This window comes from Equus przewalskii, chromosome 20 (genome assembly GCF_037783145.1).
Source record: "Equus przewalskii isolate Varuska chromosome 20, EquPr2, whole genome shotgun sequence".
NCBI classification, from domain to species: domain Eukaryota; kingdom Metazoa; phylum Chordata; class Mammalia; order Perissodactyla; family Equidae; genus Equus; species Equus przewalskii.
The window spans coordinates 34,950,122-34,973,580 of NC_091850.1; the positions used below are offsets into that span (position 1 = coordinate 34,950,122).

The window sequence follows — 23,459 nt, forward strand, 5'->3', positions numbered from 1 at the left end:
GCACAGTGTTATATCAGCTGTTAAGCTTTCTATCATAGTCTAATCTGTAATGACCTGAAACACCTCTTAATTCAAAAAGATGTCATGTTTATCCATTATATTTATGATGTAATGATTTTGAATCTGGTGAACAGGAAATAGCAGCAACTCTAGACACTGCTGTAAGACACATGCATGCCAGAGCTTGACAAACACGTCCTACAAAATTTAGAGGCCTGCCACCTTGGTGAAATTTCTAGGAGGTCCACCTGAGGGGGATTGTTGAAATATCCCTTCCAAGTTGAAGGACAAGTTGCTGCCTCTGGCCCCTCCTGCTGTTAAAAGAAGTTATAACATTCTATGGACCTCTTTAGATTTTGGATGCCGCGCATATCTCTTTTGCCTGTGTTACTCTTGCCCATTTACTAAGTATTCTGAAAAACTGCTGGTTTTGACTGGGACCAAGAATAAGTCTCTGCAAAAAGTCCATCTGCTAAGAAAGCTGCTCTGCCACTCGTGCCGTAGGACCCAACAGATCCAATTTTGCTTTAAGTGTTTGTGGCAGACAGGAATGCTGTAGGGAACATTTTGCAGGCTGGTATAAATGATTCACAGAACAGAGCTTTGGAATTTGGGGACAAAGCTATGACAGTTTCTACTATAATTTTCTACTATAATTTTCCTTATGAGAAATCACTTCTTCTTGCTACCGAGCCTTATTAGAAATGAAGTGCTTTAACATGGGGCAGCCACTTATCATGAACCCTGAGATGCCCATCATGAATTGGGTTTATCTCAAGGAAACCAGTTGCTACTAATAAAGGACACGAATACAAAAATTCAAATTTACTCAGTTCTGTACAGTATGGAGGCTGAACTATGCAAAGAATACTTTAAATTCATTTAATTAAAGTAAGATCATCTTTATATTGAAATGCATATGAGTAAGTCTTAGGCAACTTATAGAATTTATCATGGGAGTAAAATCTTGGAACAAGAAAAAAAAAAGATGTGGAAGCAAAAGGGCTGTGATGAGCCACAGGGTGATAATTGGGTTCCATGGGGAGACTGAGGAAAATAATGATGCCGGAGATTCCACAGTGCAGTCATTTGCAGTTTTGTATTTGGTTATGATTTTCCTCCTCATGCCCAAATCTTAAATAATTGTTCGCTCACACAATCGAAGTTGTCATTGACAATTTGGAGAGTAAAGCAAAAGACGCTTTTCTACAATAGGGGTAGGATGTCAGCAGTTGCAAACAATAGGTCTCAATTTTGGTGATTTCAGATTGAGTTGGAAACAATTTCTGAGCAAGAATAGAACTTCCTTGGAAATTAAAAAAAATATATCTATAATATATTTTACATATTTATCTATTCACAGCAATAGTGGTAGTTGTAATAACATAAACAATGAAAATGATTGCCAACATTAATGGACACTTTTTCTGATCCAGGTATTGTCAAAGTGCTTTATCTGGATTATCATAGAATTATCACTGCAATATATGAGATAAGAGCTATTGTTCCCTCTGTTTTCTGTAAGGACTTTGAGTCACCAAAAAATTAGGAAACTTGCCAAAGATCAAACTTATAAATGAAAGTGACAGGATGTCAGAGTAGGTAGACTTGGCTCCTAACCCTTATGCTAGTCTGCTCTCCGGTCACAGAATAGGAGGAGGAGGAGATTTAGCATTTGATTTACATATTAGTTGACTGAGTAATTCTAGAACACCAAGTTTCTTTCGGTTATCAATGTTATATCTGTATTTATTTCCTAACTTTTATTAAGATTAGTTCCCATTTTATTTATATGAGACATAATTGTGACATGAAATAAATATCACTAGAAATATATTTCTCATACTGTCAACACATTGCAAAGTCACTCACTTATGACTGATTAAAACTGAACAAGTACCATTATGTAAACAGCTAAGTTTCATCCTCCATAGGAGTGGTGATTTAGGAAATGCTTTTCATAATAAGTTAAGAAGACTGTAGAAATATCACTTCACCATAAGTGAAACAAAGGAATCAATCCGTTACACAGAAAATGGGTAGTGTGGAAATTGAATTCTGTGACAACTCATTGAACAAACAGTCATGAGCAACCACAATAAAATGTAATTTCCTTTATCTTAAATTCTGTAAAGTTAGCAGTTAAAGCTGGATTCTCATATATGCCATTCCATATAGTTTATCTTTCAAGCAGATGATTTTGTGTCAAATATCTGTAGCAGGGGTAATTCATGAGCTGAGATTTTAGGGGTGAAGAGATCAATGGAACACTGCACTGCCGTTTCTTTGCTCCAAAGTCATAACTGCACAATGTTAATTTTTTTTTTCAGTTTTGTGTGCGCTCATGTAGCAGCAGGAAAGCATAAGATAATCAAAACAGCAGGGAGCTTCTCTCTACAACTAGAATGAATTTACATTTGTCCATTATGTAAATGATTCTTCACCATTTTCCTACTTGCCTATTTGAAATAGTGGCAGAGTGAATTTCCATGTGCACTTATGAGAATGTTTTCAAAATCTTTATACAATGATGCAATAACACTCATTTTTTCATTAATAGTAAGATAAGTTATTGGTGTTTTTCAGAGATAACAAATTGATCAAATTTCTTTTTATTTTCCTTATTTACCTTGTATATAACTGAACCTGCAAATTCTGCTAATAGATTTATTACATAAACTGATTTAGTCATGATTATAGTGATTACAGTTTTAATAGTTGGTGATCATTAAATATTTTTTTAATAATTAGTAAATCTTCTAAATTTTTCAATTAAAAAGGCACCAATACTATTTATTGAATAAGAATAAAAATAAAATAAAAATATTTTCATATCTATATTCTGATACATATCCTCAATCAAGAAGTTCTAGAAATTATCAAATAGAAAGTTTCCAGACTCTGCAATGTTCGAATTATGTCTCTCTAGTTACGTTCTCTTGTTTTATAAATATAGTGAATGAATTTTGGTGCAAGTATGAAAAATATTTTCAACCCCAACAGTTAAAGTGCAATTTAAAATGAATGCCATTCTATGTATTTCATTTAATTGTCAACTTTATTTTTGACTCAGTGAACGCCATATATTTTTTATTCCCGAAATTTAGTTCACTTTATAGCTGCTGTGCAAATCGTCACTCACTCAGTCAGTGCAATTAATAACAGATGGCAGGCAAGCAGTAAAAGTGTTCAAACCATTTATTTTCTTTAGTGCAGACTCTTGGGGCATTTTGCTATGGCAGAGGTTTCTCACAGGTAAGCAAGTTTCTGTTGAGTAATGTGTGACTCTTTTCCTGAGAGTATTGTCCAAAGACTAGTCTGATCTCAAGGCACCATTCTTCTCATTGAATACTTCTCCCAAATTGCTCGTCTACTTTTATGCCTTCAACCATCACCTTCGTAATGACAACCCTCATATTTACAACCAGTGCTCTAACTTTTTTGCTTCTCTAGTTATGTATTCAAAGCTACTTTCAAAATGTTTATGCTTTAATTTTCTCCCAACCGCACAAATTTAATAGTCATTAAAAAAAAAGCTATATTGTTCTTGTGCTTCTTCTTTCCCTACTTTTCTCTTGCGTCAGTACATTATGTCCAGGCTGCCCTCTCCCCAGGCTTGAAGGCTTCCATTCCTTCTATAAGGTCCACTTACTCCCAGTACCTTCAGTTGGCTTTACTCTGAGCTTGTGTGCCTGCTTTAATTCATTTCAAAAAATACCATTATTTTGTAGTGTCTTTCGTTTTCAAACTAAATCCCTTTGGCATCTAAGACTTTTCTGTAACTGGAAGAATGAGTCTTTTCAGAATCATGCTTATTTCTTAACTATGCAAACCTCCAATTAAGTCATCTTACTATTTCTCTCCATTGTATCTCCCCCTACACACACACACTCACACAAGCACACACAGTCTTTACTCATATTGGCAACTTTTCCTTTCTTCATTTTATGCGTCTCATGGGCAACCCTTTCTGATATGCTCAACTAAGTCAAATCATGTAATTTACCCTAAAGCTGCCTCAGAATTTTCTTAAAAATTCCAAGTTTCTTATGCTTAAATATTCCAACACTTCGATACCTACTTTTTATAATCTTGACCATTGTATGATGCATGGCGACCTGGAATTTAGGGGAAATTTCCAGAAGGAATTTCCATTGGAGGGTGGATGGTCTCTTTCCCTCCCGTCCTAATTAAATACATTGACGTTACTTTACCACAATGCCTTGTTTAGAAATGCCTTTCCTTATTTATATATCAGTTAGATATAATAGTAGAGGTAATAAAAACCAATCGTGATATAACGGTGTAAATTTCAGGATCTCTATGGGGACCAGGTGCAAAACGTAACTCAGAAGAGGAAATATGAAGGCGAATTCTTTAGAAATTCTCTGAGTTTAAATATAATACTTAGTAAACTTTTAATCTGTTTCAAAATGACACAAGCACGGTTTAAACTAAACGTCTTTAAATTTTTGATGTTTTGGGGCCAGCCCAGTGGCGCAGCGTTAAGTTTGCAGTTCCGCTTTGGCAGCCTGGGATTCGCTGGTTCTGATCCCGGCTGAAGACATGGCACCACTTGGCAAGCCATGCTGTGGCAGGTGTCCCACAGCAGATGTTAGCTCAGGGCTAATCTTCCTAAAAAAAAAAGGAAGAAATTTTTGATGTTTTAAATTTGTGAATGCATTACCCCTCTAATTGGTGCTTAACCATGTTACTTTTGAGACGTGGCAGGATGCAGGCATTACTTCTGCATCATTTTGCCTCCATGCCATTAGATTTAATAATTTAGCCATTAGAAGTTTCTTACACAATCATGTATATGAAGCCGAGAGAGTGGTCTCAGGATGACTTCTCTGCCCTCTATCTGCTGCAAGTGGCCCATCTGTTGAAGGCAGGTACATTCTTGCCACAAAGACAAGATCTCTTTGTACCCATTTTATATTTCTTAATGGTTGTCAGTGAGGGCCAGTGAAGTGCAAAGTAGAGAGTGCACGGTTGGTTGTCAGAAATAGCATCGATCTGTGGAATACAGGTTGGATAGGAAAGAAAAGGAGCTGATGGATTAGAAACTATGTTAGATTGAGGTCCTCTGGAAATCAAGTTTGAGACAGAGATACATTTGGAGGAGATTTATCAGACAGTGCTCTTAGTAACAACTTCCATAAAGGAGTGAAGGAAACAGTGAGAGTTTGAACTCTGATGTAGCTGAAATAGAGGCTTCATTCAATCCTATTAGAAGCTCTAGTGTTTGGATGGCCGAATAGACTACAAGACCTAAATAAAAATTTGTGATAATGACATAGAGAATATTGAAAAAAAGAAAGATCAAGGAGAAAATAGTGAAAGACTACAAAACTAATCAAATAAAAAGAAAAAATGAAATGAATGAAAAATCATAAATACGAAAAACAAATTAAAAATCATAAACTATAAATCTTGGCAGAGCACAAGAGGAAATATGTGATATAATTTTGTGTACTGCAATAAATTTGGACATCTTCATATATTAAAAATTTATTTTCAGGCTTACATACAATTTCATGTTGTAAAGCCTTCTAAATAACCATCAACAAGCCAAAAGGATGCATTTTTAATAGATTAATTTATAATTTTTGAAGCCTGGATTTAAGAATAGTGAAGTCAATGTTGGGGTCTGATAAACTCAGTGGATCACCAGGATATTTAAGAAGACAAAATAATATATTTGGGGTCGGCCCGTGGCCAAGTGGTTAAGTCCATGTGCTCCGCTGCGGCCGCCCAGGGTTCAGATCCTGGGAGCGGACATGGCGCCGCTCGTCAGGTCACGTTGAGGCGGCGTCCCACATCCCACAACTAGAATCACCTGCAACTAAGATATACAACTGTGTACAGGGGAGGTTTGGGGAGATAAAGCAGAAAAAAAAAAAAAAAAAAAAAAGGTTGGCAACAGTTGTTAGCCCAGGTGCCAACCTTAAAAAAAAAAAAGATACTTCAACATCAAAAAAACCCAATATTCATTGTAGTTAAGAATTAATCAATACATAAAATATTTACTATGCCATTAATAACTCTCAATAACAACTAAAGTTTTCAGGCAGTATAGACTTTGTCCTTTCTTATTTTCCCTATTTTGCAGCTTCTCACTCTTCTTCAGGTTTTCATATTTATCCTCTTACTTCCTTTCATCTGCCTCTTTCTCATGTATATTGTTGAAGTTAGATTTATGGGAGTCAAATGAGCATACAGTTATGCATCGCTTAATGACTGGGATATGTTCTGAGAAATTCGTTGTTAGGCGATTTTGTGGCTGTACAAACAACATAGAGTGTATTTACAAAAACCTAGATGGTATAGTCCACTACACACCTAGGCTATATGGTGCTAATCTTATGGGACCACCATTCTACATGCAGTTGGTCGATGACCAAACTGTCATTATGGGGTGGATAACTGTGTTAAAAATCACTACCTTTAGTAATACTGACTCCTCTGAAAATATGAATTAAAGGTCAAAATATTGTTGAGTGATAGGTGGAAACTCAAAAACAAATAATATTTATTACAAGATAAGCTTATCATCGAATTTGTGAATATGGAAGTAATATTAGAAATTAGATTTATCTGTCAGTACTTCTCTATCAGCGGAAAAGTGATTGTCAATCAATGGAGGAAGACAAACAAACAATGACATTCCACATGGTATCTGGACTCTCAATATTTGTGAATATATTTGACATAGCAAAGAGTTAATGAAATGGTCACTGGGGTAAGGAATGGTGTTGGAGGAGATAATTATAATATCCCTCTGGTAAATGAAATTAGTCTCCTCCTAAATCTAAGAATTATTCAGCTTCTCTAAGGAAAGATGTATTTTTGTTGTTGTCGTTGTTGATGTTATGCTTTGTAGGAGGAGGAGAATGAGATGTTAATTTTGGAACAATTGAAATGAAAGAAAGATGTAAAAATAAAATTGAGAAAGGCTAATTCCAGAACTGATTTTCAAAATTGCCTGAGGGGAATAATTTATATTGTCAAAAATCAGAATAGTGATTTCCTTTGGGAATAGCTACAAGAAGCGAGGATGAAGGAGTTTTCTAGACTAAAATGTTTAACAAAATTGAGTATACCCCTAAAACAGTGTCAAATTTTTTAATGCTTCAAGCAGACTTGAAATAACTTTTTAATTCATTAATGTATATTATAGAAATAGCACACAAACAGATACAAAAGCTAATCATGGTAATTAATATCTGTATTTGAATCTTGTGGTAGGAAGATTCTAAGATATGCCCCCAAGATTCCTGCCCCCTGGTGTAACTGACGTATAATCTGCTTCCCCTGAGTGTGGATGCAATCTGTGAATATGATGGGATATCACTGCTATGGTTAGTTTACTAATAAGCTGACTATGTGTTAGTCAAAAGGGGGTTATCCTGACCTAATGAAGTCAGTCTTTAAGAGAAAGTGAAGCATTACAGATGGAAGAAGACAAATGAAGATATTGTCAATTCCATGAATAGTCTATTATAGAAATCAATTTAATGAAACCTACCTTAAGGTCATGGATTTTTTTCTGTTTTCATTGCCTTTTCTATTTTTCATTTTTATTTAATATTATAGATAAAATTATCTAATTTTATTAATTTCAACTCCTACCTTTACTACTTGCGTCCTTCTACTTTCTTTGGGCTTAATTTGGACTTCTTTTTTGAGCATCTTAAGGGAAAAGTTTAAGTCATTGTTTTCATATCTCTTTTCTTTCCCAGTATAAGCCATTAAAGTCACACTTCTCAAGACTGCTTCAGTTGTATTGAAAAGTTTTGATCTACTATGCTTTAATGTTCACTCAATTAAAATATTTTCTATTTTCCTCATGAATTTTTTTGTCCCAAGTGTTATCTAGAAGTGAATTGTTTAGTTTCCAAACCTTTTTTGTGGACTGCTTATTTAATTACGTTATATAAATGGAGTCTTACAATATGTAGCATTTTCTGAATGTCTTATTAAACCTAGAATAAATTTTCCAAGGTTCTTCTATTTGTGGCATATATCAGAACATAATTCCTTCTCATTAATAAATAATATTCTATTGTATGGATATACCACATTTTATTTGCCTGCAAACCAGTTGGTGGACATTTGGATTGTTTCCACTTTTTGGCTATTATAAACCATGCTGCTATGAAAATGTGAATATAAGTTTTGGTGGACATATGTTTTTGTTATTCATAGGTGTATACCTATGAAAAATACGTAGGAGGGGAATTTCTGGGTTTATATGGGAACGCTATGTTTAACATTTTGAGAAACAGCCAAAGTATTTCCCGTAGAGTCTACAGTATTTTTTGTTGCCACCATCACTTTCTCAAGATCCTCAAAAACAGGTGTTATGATCTGTTCTTTTGACTTTAGTTCTCCTAGTGGATATTAAGTAGTATCACATTGTGAGTTTTATTTGCATTTCCATGATGGCTGATCATGGTGAATATCTTTGCATGTTTTTTGTCTACTGCGTATCTACTTTGCAATATCAGTTAAGATCTTTTGCCTATTTTTAAATTTGGTGGTCTTCTGTTGTTGAGTTGTAATACTTCTTTATGTAGTCTACTATACATCCCTTATCAGATATGTCATTTGCAAATATTGTCATTTTCTTGATGTTGTTCTTTAGAGCAAAAGTTTTTAAGTTTTATGAAGTTAAATTTATATATTATTTTCTGTGGTTGCTTGTGCTTTTGGTAACATGTCTAAGAAACCATTGTCTAATTCAAGTTCATAAAGACATTCCTATAATTTTTGTAAAAGTTTTGTATTTTAGCTCTTACATTTCATTCAGTGACCAGTTTTGAGTTAATTTTAGCTATGGTGTGAGAAAGTGATTGAACTACATGTTTGGCATGTGAATATCTTGTTGTATCAGTACTTTTTATTGAAAAGACTGTTCTTTCCCTATTGAATTGTTTTGGCAATCTTGTCAAACACAAATTGGCCATAAATGTAAAAGTTTATTTCTGGACTCTCAATTCTATTCCATTAATCTAAATGTATATCCTTATGCCAGTACCAAATAGTCGAGATTACTGCAGCTTCGGTTTAAGTTTTGAAATCAGAAAATGTGAATCCTCCAGCATTGATACTCTTTTTTTAAGATCATTATTCTATTCTGTATCCCCCTTATACTTCATATGAATCTTAGGATCACCTTTTCGATTTCTGAAAAACAAATCCAGCTTGAATTTTGATAGGGATTGCAATGAATCTATAGTTCTATTTGAGTATTGCCATGTAACAATAAACATAGGATGTGCATGCCTGTGGGATGGCCTTTTCCTTTATGTATATCTTTTTTAATTTAGTTTAACAATATTTTGCAATTTTCTATCCGTAAGTCTTGCATTTCTTCTGAAGAAGTTTTTTGCTTTTCATTTTCCAGTACATATATTTGTTCCTAATCCAGGACATAAAACACTTGGTCTTTCACCAATAACTTTGCTATTAGCTGTGAATTTTTCAAGGTATCCTTTAATAAGTTCCTAGCTTTTTGAGTGCTTTTATCATGAAAATGTGTTGAATTTTGGAAAACGCTTTTTCTGCGTCTATTGAGATGATTATGTTCTGTGTGTCATTTAATCTACTAATATAGTGTGTTACATTGATAGTTTTCACTTATTAAATTGACAATGCATTCTTTGGATGAAGCCCAGGTGGCCATATATAACTATTTTCATATGTCATTAGATTCATTTTGTTAGTATTTTTGAAGATTCTTTGTCTATATTCAATATTGGTCTGTAAATTGTTCTCATAATGTCCTTGTACTAGAAGGGGACACCATTCTTATTTCTACGGCAAGAAAACTTTTTTACGCTAATTCATGAACTCATTCTGTTTTTATCATGATACACAGAAATAAAGCAAATTTATATTGACAGGAAAATTTGTAGTCATCATCATGAGGTGTTTCTTTTGAGTGGAAGAAAAGCATATAATTTCTACCTGCAAATGCACATTTAAAAAGAAAATTATCACGTTTTGCTTTATGGTGCTTTTACGAAAGGTTTTTCTCCATCATTGTTGTCATTTCAAATCCAATGAATTTAAGACGTATATGTAAGGTAGTGTTTATGTCTCATATGTGGTTGTTCTATAAACATCATTTTAAATGTGCAAGATTTTACATTAAGGTATTGTTTCCTAACCTCTCAACGAAAGTTTATAAAGAGCTGATTCTGGCATTCTGTACATTGTAATATAAATGAGCATAGGGTACAATATCGAGCTCTTAACAAAACTGATCATTAACACTCAAGAATGTTTTATGTTGGAGGAAAAACAGAAAAGTTGACTATCATTGAATGGAAAACAGAAGCATGATTATGCTCAGAAAATAAAGGCAGTAAATGGTTCATTTGCTCTCTTTCCATTTGCAGAATTGTAATAAAAATGCCAACTAGATTGATATTTAGGCAAACAGTACATTGCAATAAAGTTAAGATTACTAGAGAAGATGCATTAATACACAACATTCCTCTTTGAGTCTGCTGTTCTATTTCAATTTCAAGAGTACTTGGATAGTTTAATTTCAGTTATAGATACTCATTTAGCTCCTGATTCAAAGAGAGCTCTCTTTTCCATAAAATAAATGTTAACACTTCTAAACTATTTCATTATACCATGCTGTCTTAGATTTTAATCTTAATATTAAAAAAACACAGCATTTGAAAGAAGTTACAGTCCTGTACATCACATAAAGTACTGAATGCCTTCCTGTTTACATGTTATTAAGCTGCTGTAACAGCAGCTGCATAGAATTTAGCACAACATATGGTGTTGATTCTTTCTCTTTTTTAATGAAAATCTGATTTATAAATCTCTTGCAACAAACTCGTGATGAGATGTTTAGCAAAGCTATAATACATATTACTTGATATTTAAGAATGCCACATTTTTTTCTTGTGAGCAAAAGGGTGACAGAATTATAAAGGTATGTTGAAAGAGGAGAGGAAATAAAATGGAGAGAAAGAGTGAGAAAAAATGTAGAATTATAAGGCTATAGTTCATACCTCCTAAAATGAGTCTCATAAAATAATAAATTTATTTTTATGGGTTAAATAATTCTTTAAGCAGTAATCTTAGAGCTTTCAAAAATTTTAAACTAGTAAGGATGTACTGTGGGCAATTTGTGTGCTTTACTGACAGAGGGGAGGAGAGTAGTACAGCAGCTATTTCAGGACGTGTAAGGATGCTAAGGAGGACATTTCCAATAAATGTTTTTAATACGAACTATGTAAGTTTGTAAGTATAGAAAAATTGTGTTATCAATTAAAATAGAGTGAAAAGTGTCATACAGACTCTGGGTGTACATTTTCCAAGACAAAACCTTGATGAAACTTGCCTTTCTTGCTCATCAGCTCTTATTTTTCTATTCCTATGGCATTTATTCATTCTACAAATTAACCAGGGACTTGATGTGCTTCCAATCCCTTCTCATGTAACAAATGATTCTGACTAAAATATTTTCCTTAGGTTTTTGAAGATTCCCTGTTATGGTGCCTGGGATGTTTCCACTTATAAAGAGGGACCACTTAAAATATCCTACAATGGAAATATACATTATCAGTAAAAGACCTAATAAGGGGGAAAACCATCTTTACCACTAAAGTGATATAATGCAGGAGTTTTAAAAAATAGTAGGCTTTCCTTGTATATACATATATGCAGAGAAGCTTTATTTCCCATCTAAGAAGATTTAAACCACCATACCACCACAAAGCTGCTATTACCAAAGCTGCTATCACCAGCTATGCAGCAGCCCTCCTCACAAACAACACTTTCATCATCACCAATGGTGGTATCTTATTTTTCAATGTCACTTGTAGATTACAGATTAGAAATTAGATGTCTTCCTTCATACCGTTTACTTAATGTCAAGCATTCATAGGTTCTTGCAGTGTGAACTCTAGGATATTTGGAATGACGGTTTCTGTTTTGGGCCTAATCTTTTCTCTCTATTGAGCAAGTAAACTTTCAAGTCTCCACTTCCTCTTTAGTGAGAGCAAGTCCCCAGCCCTCAATTCCTACCAAAGGAGGACCTCCATGTCCTGGAAGAATCTTCTTTACCCTAATTTAGATGTGGCAAAACATGTCTGAATACGGAGACCGGCCCAGTGGTGCAGCAGTTAAGTGCATGTTCCACCTCCCCAGCCCGGGATTCACCGGTTCAGATCCCAGGGGTGGACCTACGCACCACTTGTCAAGCCATGCTGTGGTAGGCACCCCACATATAAAGCGGAGGAAGATGGGTATGGATGTTAGCTCAGGGCCAGTCTTCTTCAACAGGAAAGAGGAGGATTGGCAGCAGATGTTAGCTTAGGGCTAATCTTCCTCAAAAAAAAATAAAAATGTCTGAATACTAACATGAGCATCATTCAGCCACAAGCTGGTAACTCTACTACATATAAAACTAATTAAGGCAATATCAGACTCCTAAGAAATAAAACATTTAGAGCTGGGAAAGAAGAAGGAATTAAAAAAAATAGTAACTAATAACAATTATTGAGTAGTATATTTTTGTTTATTTTATTTATAATAAACAACACAGGTCTTATGAAGCCAAGTAATACAGCTTGTAAGATATTTATAGGTATTTCTAACAGAATTCATGGTACATAGAAATGGCCAGTCAATATTATTGGTATGACTCTCACTACCATTATGTCCACCATCCCTGAAAACAAATAATTTACTGTTGTCTATTGACGTGTCTAGAAAAGGAAATAGTACCAAGGGAAACAACAGATCAGCAGAGAGGAAATTAATTAAATATTAAATTAAATCTTGACAGCAGTCTCTCAGAGGCAGCAAAGAAATTCTGTTTATAATACAAAGCAAACAGACTTAACAGCTTTCCTCATTTACAGTATCTATTAGCTCAATCACAAGAGACACCTGCCCCGAAGTTTCTCTTCTCCCAACTCCTATTTTTGACTCCTAAAATCATGAGCTCTACAACCCAGCCTGGTAGATGCATTTATACATTTCCTTTTTCTTTTTCCTTTCTCACAATGTTTTAGAGGCTTTCTAGTTTAGTTGTCTGTAATTTCAGAATAAGTTGAGTTATTCATCTTTTTCTGAATTTCATTTTAGTGCCTCCCAACAGACTACCATTGAGTAGACTCAGAGAATCCATCTTTTAAATCAAATATTAGACAAAATTCTGTGAATCCTTGTGTGTGAATATTTTTACCCCTGACATCGTTTCTGTCAATATTATTTTTTCTCTTTCCAACCTTTGCACTGAATTTGAGTTGTTGCACTGATAAACCCTATCAGGTATTCTAGGTTGCGTAGACTCTAAAGACCTGTTAACATGTACCTTTGGGAAACTATTAGAACTGTCTTCAAATTATCCTGCTGAGGCCAGAATTTTCTGATAAATAAATGCTATTAGTTTTGTAACTTATTAATTAAAAAAAATAATGGGAGAAAGTAGTAAAGACCTTCAATTCCAGAGTTTGAGAAAGCTTGGGAAGAGATGGCTGTGAAGTTCTTTTAATTTTGTCCAGCACAGGAAGACTGCTTTTCCTAGCAATACCACTTTTTTCACTTTCATGGCCATCCTAGGCCCTGAAGCTCTTGCTTCTGTGCCTATGACCCTCCCCTCCAGCCACAGTCCCTTGTTGACAGCTGAGTCCTCTCCACTTGGGTCTAGATTCCAAGGCTGGGTCAGTCTAGATGGGAATTCTCTCACTTAAATATGAAAGTGATGATGATTCTTATGAAGTGTTGGATTTAACTGAATCTATAAGAAGATATGTTTGGTAGAGTTGAGTGTTTGGCCACAGTTCAGGATTTATGGTAGAAAAATACTCAGTAGCCACCCAGATTGTAATGGGTGGAATGACTGGTCCGTGTGCAGGATTTTTGTTCCAGAAAGTTGGAAAACTTGGAGCAACTGCAGTAGGTAATGGCTTTCTTCTTGTTCAGACTTTCAGTCACAGTGGCTATGGACAGATCAACTGGGAGAGTTGAAAAAGAAACAAAGCAAGAAGACATGATCAAGAAATGAGCAAATAAAGCAGCACCTGAAATCAACATAATTGAAGAAGCAGCAGTATTTATCAAACAGGATATGATGATGTCCGGTGGATTTGTGGGAGACTATTTGGTAGGGCTTGCATCCTAAGGACAGGAATGTTCTGTCGCAATAGACTCAACTGTGAGAAAAAAAAGTGGTGGTGACATGGTAGTGTCTCAGCAATACAAGCCACCAGATTCTCCAGAGCGACAAGAATCAACAAACTGGACAAAGCTGAACACACAACTTAACACTTGCCTTCTGAAGCTTGGCAAACCAGTATCTGGTGACAAACAACCTATATGTATGTGTACAATAGCACTCCTGAGCAAAACATGGCTTTCATTATTTTAAAAATTTGCATCTGTTTGAAAAATAGCCTATAAAATATCACCTTTGGATGTAGATATGGAGAAATAGCAAATCTGAGTTTGTTTTCCAGTGAAATATTACCCTCTTTTTATTTAAAGAAGATATTCTTCATTGTGCTTTATAAGATAGTGCCAATAATTTAAAATTTGTATCATAACTTCAACATTAGAGCTGACTTTTTTGGGTATGTTTGCAATAAACTGAAGAACTGTAGTGCCCTTCTGTGGAAGGTCTTAGAAATAATAGAAGTATTAAAGATATCAGGGCTGGCCTGGTGGTGTAGTGGTTAAGTTCACACGGTCTGCTTCAGCAGCCTGGGGTTCACCAGTTTGGATCCTGGGTGCAGACCTACACACCGCTCATCAAGCCATGCTGTGGTGGCATCCCACATAGAAGAACTAGAAGGACTTACAACTAGGATATACAACTATGTACTGGGGTTTTGGGGAGAAGAAAAAGAGAGAGACTGGCAACAGATGTTAGCTCAGGGTCAATTTTCAGCAATGAAAAAAAAGCATACCTAAAAAAAAAAATCCATTAAAGATATTAAGTAAATTCTACTCATGTAAAATAATGATAATAGACCAACAATCACTGCCTTTGCAAGTTCTGCAAGTGGATGGGCCCTGATTTAAAAGTTGTTTTTTAAAATTTATGGCATACCTGGTGACATATTTGGTCAGATTAGTGCAGCATGTGTCTCCCAAATCTTACCATTCTGTTTCTCTTGCAAGACCAGAACATGGCACTGCCTTTTGTGTTCTCTGCTTCTCAGAACAGAAAACAACGACAAAGAACAGGCAAGGTGGCTGGACTTTTAATCCACACTAAACCACAACTTCTTCTTAAAGGAGAATCTTCTAAGGAATTGCTGTTGGGCGTTTTACATGGATTGTAATGAGTTCTGAATGTATACAACTAAATTAAAAGCTATTTTTAATCAGCTGCATAATCGTTTCCTCAAGTGAGAGATAACTAATTTTAGTTTTTCTGTTTTCATTTGTGTTCGTTACAACGTTTTCTAAATTATAAGCCTGGAATCAATCATACTTGTGTGTGTGTTAATAAGACCAATCATTTCTAGGGCTGTCTATCTCATGCCATAGTGTATACAAATATTTATATGCAAAAACACTTTTGAAAATTCATGTAGAAAAAAATCATATCAGATAGTTCACTGATTAGATTGTACAAATATTGAGTATATTAATAGTTATTCATCAAAACCAATTCTAGGTAAGTACAAGAACAGTAAAGGGAAGTCAGTTTTAAGTCACTCCTTTGTAAGTCAAAATTCAGAGCCTATAGGGTGTTAAAGATATCAGGGACATAATTTAAAAGACGTAAGTGATTGTGCTAAGGATATACTACCAGGCTAGCAATTCAGAAATCTTAACAATTAAGGTCAAAGCTATTGTGATTATTTTGTAGTGCCAGTCTGGGAATATTCTAGGAAGTATTTTCCAAACTTCCTGGATGGTAAGTGTTACCAGACTAGATCGTTAAATATGTTGATTACCAGCCCTCTGCCCTAAGAGGTCCTCATTCAGCAGGTCGTGTTGAGACGGCGTCATCTATAGTTTACTAAGCATCTCATGGGACTCTTCCGGCAAGCTTGAAAATCACCAAGACTAGAGAAAATCCATGACCTTGGCGCACTCTGAGTCTTCTAATCTTCCTATTTGTACTCAAAGTTTGTGAAGCAGGTTATAAGTATTACATTATATAAAGTATTTTATCAGCACTTGCTCACCTGTTCCTACTTGTGACCGACAGCTGTATGAACTATTTGATATATGTTTCATATATTCTTTACTTGGCCTGAAGAATGCACATGCATTCTCAAACTTAATGTGCATAACAATCTCTTGGACAAGTCATTAAAATGCAAATTCATGCTCTGCCACATAGAATCTGATTCATTTGGTCTCTCGTGGGACCTAGGAATTCACATTTGAAGTAAGCACTTCTGCTGATTCTGATGAAAGTGCTGTGAGGGTTACATATTGAGAAACCCCACTGTAGATGACTAATAAATTAAAATCACAGTAACTGCTGGGAACCGCCTCAGACTCGATATTCACCTAAATCTAGGCAAACACCCAAATCTAGGAAATACCTCTGTATTTGGGTGTTCTTATCAGCTGCCAACTTATTAACTGAATTTTACAATAAACGATGTACTTGACTCATAGGGCACTATCTTTATTAATTGTAATTATTTTGAGATGCATTCTGTTAAAAAAAGAGCTCAAGGTCAGAACTTCGAGGTGATTTAATTAAAACAAAACTTATATTTTTTGTGACTTAGGTGAACTTTTTTTTTAACATCCAAGCAAAAAAGACAAAGTTTGCAATTCTAATTATACTCTTTACCTATGTATCAGAAACTCCACAAAGAAACTGAGATTGTTTCCCTGCAGGAAATCTTAAAATTTTGCAATTCACATTTTTAGTAGGTAAAATACAACTTTCATTACTATGCACAACAAGATAGAGATTTTAGATTTATGTCAGAATTTAAATGTTTCTGATCCTTTTTGCAATAAAATGGTATGCACACGTTTTAAGACAGTTGAATTACTGTGCTTCTCACTAATGATTTGAGTAAATTTTGCATGAATTGTTATAATATTTCTGAACCTCGTTAAATATTGCATTTGCAGGATTTTATTTTAGAACCACAGCTATCATGTATCTTAATTGTCGTAATCCTGAAAAACAGTGAATACATTTCACTTGGTCAAATTTCCATTCTGACTTCTTTTAAATGTTTAATCTTGAACATCAGATTTAATAGCAAGAGTTGATTCAAAATTTGAAGGTGTCTGATTTGAAGAAGAATGAAACCATCAATCCTATAGTGATTAAAATAATGGATAAACAAATATATTAACCATATGAACAGTTTATTTTATATTGGTGTATCAGTATTATAAATTCAGTAAGATTTGTCAATGTGTTCAGTTTCATGTTTTTTATTCCAGAAGATATAGTCCAATTTAATGAAGAATAATAACACTGGCTTTCTCATGGAGATATTACTACAATGCAATCAGCAAAGCATATCAACAATTTGGGTAAATAGTGCTTGTGTGTGTGTGTGTGTGTGTGAATGCACATGTATGCCTCCGTCCACACACACACATATGTGCTTTAATTAGAATATGTGTTTTAAATACAATTTAATTTGTCAGTATGGACAAGTTTTGATTTCTATTTTGATCAGAGAACAGTATTAATTCGATCATGCCACTGATCATTTATTTCTGATTTCCTAAATAATTATTTTAAACAGAAATCATACTTCTCTTTCTCCAGGTTGGTTTTTCTCATGAAACTCATTTGTATAAAAATAGCATCTTGATGGAGAAAAGGAGAAAGACTGCACAGTCTGACCCCAGATTCAGAGGGATGGCTTCACATCTTCATCCCTGACATCAAAAGGACAGACATCATAACGCTTTAAAGCTTGAGCTTTTATTTGATTGAAATTAGTAAGGTACTATGAGCTTTAAATTTGTTTACCTGAAAACATCAAATTTGATATAACTTTTACAATATTATATCCTAATTTACTTTACACATGCCATTGCCATAGTCAAATGCTCTTTTGTTTTGAGAAATGAAAATAAGTTTCCCTTAATGAATATTATTTTGATTTATGTTATACTGTAAGTAATTGTTTTTAATATCTAAGAATTAATACTTTTACAACAATATTTTAAAAACTGAGCAAGTTACAATTTGTGAGAATTTAAAGACCAAAAAAAGTCCTCATTTATGAAATAAAAAATTGAGAAGTGGGGGCCAGCCTGGTGGTGTAGTGGTTAGGTTTATGCTCTCCACGTCCAGGGGCTGGGTTCACAGGTTCAGATCCTGGGCACAGACCTACACATTGCTCATCAGGCCATGCTGTGGCGGCATCCCACATACAAAATAGAGGAAAATTGGCACAGATATTAGCTCAGGGGACAATCTTCCCCACCAAAAATAAAAAATAAAAAAAATTGAGAAGTCATGATTATTACAATTATTAAAGTTTGGTGTGAGCAACGCTTAAAAAGATTCATAAACCTGTGTTCCATCTAATATCACTGAATATAACTGATAACTGTGTTTTCAATTCTAGGAAATCATTCTACATACTTATTTGTCCAGGAGATTAGTTAAACAAATGTCCCTAACCTATTTAAATTTGTCATCTCAATTGAAGACAGGTCTCAAGAAAGTGAATTGGTAGACTCTGAAACACATGGACACACTTTGTGGCTGTCCTATTATTGGAGGCTAAAAGGTAATTACAAATCACAGAGGTGGCAGTGGCTCAAAGGGGTCAGGTTAGAAAGACAAGGAGAAAAATTATGGTCTAATTTAAAAGAAGAAAAAGGATTTGTGTTTAAACCCAATTGAGTTATTTAATGAGTAGATTTAGAGAAAGGATGGTTCCCCGTCATACCACTTCAGCATACTGAATAGCTCAAGGGGAAAATATTGCAAGGAAGCTTTAATTAATTTCCTTCATCTAATCCCTCTGTTAACAATGAATGGGCCTCTGTCACATGCATCATATGAATTCCAAGGACAAAGTAAAAGCCGTTTAAAAGTAGTCTTATCCCAGTAAGGTTATTAAGAGACCATTTCTAAGTTCTTCATTAAAGTTAATGCATTTAACACTAATACCATTCAAAATCCATATTACAGTCTAGCCATTTCATAAAATATTGATTGCTTTGGTGTGTCCTTATATACTATCTTATTATGGTTTTAAGCAACTTAGTGAGGCAAAAGTCCAGGTTATTTAGTTCCAACTTGTTGTGAAAGATTGCAACTCTTGTAACAGCTTTAAATAGCAATAGCTCTTAACGTCCTCCTTTGGGGACATGAGTTTCTATATCTAAAATTGAGGGCTAGCCCTATAGCTCTTGTATTTTATCTAGAGTTTTTCTCTCTCAGGGTCACACAAAAGGATAGGAGATTAATGAGGTGACATATTAAAAAGTTTTATGAATGATAAATATTATTCCTACTTCTCCGTAGGAGAAATGGAGTCATATGTAGGTTAAGTAACCATTAAAACAGTTATCCTTTGAAAGGATTCATTTATGCTGCATTTAACTGCATTACAAGTCCTTACTCTCTGCCACTATTCTTAACTGTCACTTTGAGTGCCATAGGTGTGGTGAGGGTAGGTATCGTGTGTAAAAAGATGCAAATTTTGAATCAATTAAACTATCTTTCAAACAGAGATTAATATATCAAGTCTAATGCTCAAATAACAGATTTTTGCTTACCCATGCCAAAAAACCACTTTTGTTAGCATTTTCTTTAATATAATAGGACGGGAGAAAAAGAGATGGGTTTGCACATAAACGTATTTCTCTTCAGTAAACTTACTTCCTCAAACCTCTATTAAGACACTTTCAACTGAAAAGATGGTGTAGAAAGAGCTTCACAGTCTATGTTGAAGAGTAGTTCTAGAATACTCCCCCACTGATAGCTGTAGAGCAGGTTTGAAGGGAATGACGACACCTCTCATGATCTCGAGGAAGTTCTTTTTCTTTTTTTTCTTTCAAAACATAGCTTCATTCAGTATTATGACTACAATAGCTTGTTCTATAAGCTCCCACAACATTTTCAGCATAACAGTAATAAAGTATCATTTTAAGGATTAATTTCTTCACCAAGACGTTTGAAAAATATATTTTGAGCATAAGGGCTAGAATGGAAGAGTGTCTTACAGTGTACTGGGAGGGGAAGTGGGAAAGTTAAAGCAAAGTAAAGTAAAAGACACAAAACGTATCATTTTCTTATATTATTTTACATGAAATAAAATTTAATTAATTAATAATCTATAGAGTGCTAAGCATAGCAAAGCATGCTAAATTAAATGACAAATAAAATCAGAGACTAAAGAGAAATCTTCATAGATTTATTCATCTGTAGAAATTGGAGCCTAAGATAAAGAAAGGACATGGAGAGAATTATTTTTTAAACTTTCATACAAAATATTAAAAACCCGTTGATATCAAATAAGTTCTTTGTATTTAGGCCTCCAATGTGAGTGGTGGTAGCTATTTCAACATCCCTAAATCTTTCATAAATGAATTTCAAATTTCATATACATATATATATATATGTATGTATGTATGTATATATAGACGAGAAATGTCATGATTTTTTAAAGTAATTAACTCATATGAAAAATAAGAAGAAATGGAGGAGGAAGAGATGAAAGAGGAGGTGGTAGAAGCAGAGGAGAAGGACAAAGGAAATGCATCCTTAGTACCAACAAAAACAAATGATCAAGAGAAAAATGTACTCTACATACAAAGAACTGGGGAGGTCAGCATCTGGCCTTTCTGGAAATCTGCTTTCCTATCATTTGGTCCAATTTACCTTAGGCATAGCCATGTATTTTCCCGTTACTTTCCAAATGCATGGAAACACACTCAAACTCCCCACATTTTCTAAGATCTGACTGGAGTAAGTTCATGTCTTGAACACACAACGAGTTCCCTACTATCATCTAAGCAGAGCCGAAATGTGCCGTGAAACGATACCACAGGGAGGTAAAACACAGCATAGGGTGATGTACATTTTTGGAAGCAAGCAAAGAAGACTTTCCTAATAGAGGAAAGAACTACCAAAGCTAGTTAAGGCCTGAGATGTTTCGAGGTCCCTGAAAGTAAAAGTTCAACATGAATGAAACATAATGAGAGAGGAAGAGAACGCTATAGAATGAGCTTAAGGGAGTAGAAAAAAATCATATCAAGAAAAAATCTAAGATTATTCTTAGCTTTGGATTTTATTAAATAGAAAAGAGAAACTATGGAAATACTTTACATGGGATAACAGTGGGATGATTTTCTGTTTGCATAAATTGTTTCCTTTGCAGTGTGAATACTGGGTTGGAAGGGAAAAAAATAGAACTCAGATTAACCGGTTAGGGATCATTTCAGTGATTAAACAGAGAAATGGTGGTAGTTGGAAGGTGACAGTAAAAATAAAGAAAAATGAAGAAGGAAGTAAAATCAAGAACTCTTGGTGACTTGTGAGAGGTGGGCAAAGGTGTGAAGATGTCTTATGTCATAGCTGTATGAATAGAATGTAAATCTTATTTACCAAGAAAAGGATTTTGGAATAGGAGACATTTTGATGGAGTGATATCATGAGTTAAGTCTAGGATGTATAAAGTTTGAGTGGAGTTGTCCAACTGTCTGTAAGATATATCAAGTAGGGAAAATAAAAGAATTCTAGGTGAAAGAGCAAGCATGTGGGTAAAATGGGCTAACAGACAATCAGAGGTATCAGATTAGATTTAAAACTTACCTTGTCCATTTACAATTTTCCTAATCAAATGATTTTACCTCAGTTTCCTCACCTGCATCTCTTGGCACTTATCTCAGAGGATTATTGTGGAAATTCAATGAGATATTATATGTAAGTCACTTGGCATGAGTCTAGAGTTTTATATATATTCACAAGTGTTAACTATTATCATGATCACCATCATCACCATTTAAACCTCTGAGGATGTATGCAGTCTCTTAGAAGGAAGGGTAAATGTCTCAAGAATAAATGAGCAACCTCAGCATTAAGAAGCAAGGTAGAAGAAGAGAATCCAGAACACAAGACTGAGGAATGCAGGCAGCAGTGGAAGTGGAAGAATAATTCTGAAAGTGTTACGCCATAGATAGGAAGAGGGGAGGGTATTTCAACAGGGAGGGCACAACTTTGTCAAAAAACCTGGGTCAAAGGAAGACGAAGGGTGAAAAAATGTCCATATTTAACAATAAGGATATATTGAATACAATTGCAAAGAAAATTAAATAAAACATAAAGGTGAAACTGGCATGGTGTGGGCATGAAGTTTTCAGAAGGTAACTATGCATGAGTAGCTGAAGGCTAGTGTTACTGAAACATTTACCCATAACAGATGGCATGGTTTGGGAGATTGAAGAGAGTAAAAGGAGAAGGAAAAGAAAGGAAGCTGACCATTTTGTCAAATGATTGAGGAAAACCTGGGCCATATATGATGGAATTAATCTTGCTATTTTTTTGGAGGAGAGAATGCTTTTGGGGTATGAGAGAATTGAGCTGTGTTCTAGAAGAGAAGCATATGGTCAAATAATCCTCTAAATATGCAAGTATTGCCAATGGCTTGCTTCAATGGAGTAGTGATCATCAGTAACATGATCTCAAGGAAGTGGTGGGAGCAAGAAAAGTTTGTGTTGAAAGTTGTTACAACTTGTTTGGTCAGTGGTCCATATTGTCTTATACATGGAAATGTTGCATAATATCAATCATATAGATCCAGGGTCATTCCTTAAAGCAGAGACATTTTACAATGTCTCAATCCTATAATATTTCTCCTTCCATACACAGATAATTCTCATAAAATAAAGCCATCTACAGCATCCATGAATTTTCTAGTATTTCAGAGACCATCTCTCCTTGAAAAGAGACTAATTCTCATCAGCACTTGTTCATTTTCAAGCCCCATCAAATTAATTGCAAATCTCACATCAATTATCATATTATTTCTCTCCTTTTCTTCATCAATAAACATCTTGAGAAAATTTCCTACTCTTAATCTCTATTACTTTCTTTTTCACCTTTAGGAGTTTTTCTGCGTCTTAAATGTGGGCATTTCTATAAAAAATTTTTTCTACCTTCTAATCTCTCCTCATTCTCCATATTCTCATGCAGCAATTTGATTTTCAGACGTGTGCTCATTCTGGATGATATGCAGACACTTTCAGCTCAGACTCAATTCTAACTGCTGACATTTTTAGTTCCACACTAGGAGGTAAGGGACTAGGAATGAAATTGAGCAGAAAGTCAGATAGGTAAACTACTGCTGAAACCATGGCTGAGCCGAGGACATGTGATGGTAAATTTATTCCAGATCCCAAGATTGGAATGGTCCTAGAGGGAAGAGGAGATAAATATATTGGACCAACACAAGACGGTCAGCTGGAATTGATATATTGGATTAATCTGGGACTCTGAAAGGACTATACCCTTT

The 23,459-nt window shown here is 34.7% G+C and overlaps 2 pseudogenes; both read left to right on the forward strand.

The window, feature by feature from the left end:
- The first annotated feature begins 13,713 nt into the window (after positions 1–13,713).
- On the forward strand, positions 13,714–14,164 carry LOC103550444 (FUN14 domain-containing protein 1 pseudogene; annotated as a pseudogene).
- Positions 14,165–14,221: 57 nt separating this feature from the next.
- LOC103550443 (T-box transcription factor T pseudogene) overlaps positions 14,222–23,459 on the forward strand; it is an 81,624-nt pseudogene continuing 72,386 nt past the window's right edge.